The sequence below is a fragment of the Equus przewalskii genome, chromosome 27 (genome assembly GCF_037783145.1).
Source record: "Equus przewalskii isolate Varuska chromosome 27, EquPr2, whole genome shotgun sequence".
In the NCBI taxonomy this organism is placed as follows: Eukaryota; Metazoa; Chordata; class Mammalia; order Perissodactyla; family Equidae; genus Equus; species Equus przewalskii.
Genome location: NC_091857.1, coordinates 38218587 through 38219470, shown reverse-complemented (window position 1 = coordinate 38219470; position 884 = coordinate 38218587).

Genomic DNA, 884 nt, shown 5'->3' with positions numbered 1-884 from the left:
GTATAGGTATATGATTCATCTCTTTACAAGACAAAGGAAAGAACATGAAAAAAAGTTAAAATGGTATCAGTGCAGGTGGGGTCTGGTCATTCGGTGATCCCATGACTTTTAGACAAGAATCAAATCGGATTAAGTAAAGGTTAGAAAGGTTAGACGCCACCACCCTAAACCAGTTACATGAGATTGCCAGACAGCAACCAACTTAAGTTCTTGCCTTCCCCATTAAGAGTTTCTAGGGACAAGGTCATCTCTCCTCTTCTTCCTGGTACAGAGAGGGAAGCACGTTTTACAGGTAGAGATTTACCTTACAAATGTAAATGTGTCCCAACAAGGGCAAATTCCATTCCCCAGAGCTTCCTTCCCTGTCCCAGCCCATCAAAAGCAATCAGCCCAAAACAATCCTGATGCCAAAGAGACATATCCTGGGGTGGCCAATTTCAGGTCCCTACAAGGTCATCCCCCCTTCCTTCACAAACGCAAATGTCTCAAAAGGGCAAGCAAAATTCCAGTCCTCGGAGCCTGCTTCTCATCTGCAGTTTTAAAAGTAACCAGCCTAAAATCCTCATCATAAACCATTTTAAAATTAAGCAGCCTAAAAATCCTCATCAGGTGAGGTGTCTTTTCGTTTCGTTCCTGGTTTCCTTTGCCTTGCAGAAGCTCTTAGTCCGATGAAGTGCTGTTTGTTTATTCTTTCTTTTGTTTTCCTTGCCTGAGTAGACATGGTATTGGAAAAGATCCTGCTAAGACTAATGTCAAAGAGTGTATTACCTATATTTTCTTCTATGAGTTTTATAGTTTCAGGTCTTAGATTCAAGTCTTTGATCCATTTTGAGTTAATTTTTGTGTGTGGTGTAAGATAGCGGTCTACTTTCATTCTTTTGCAC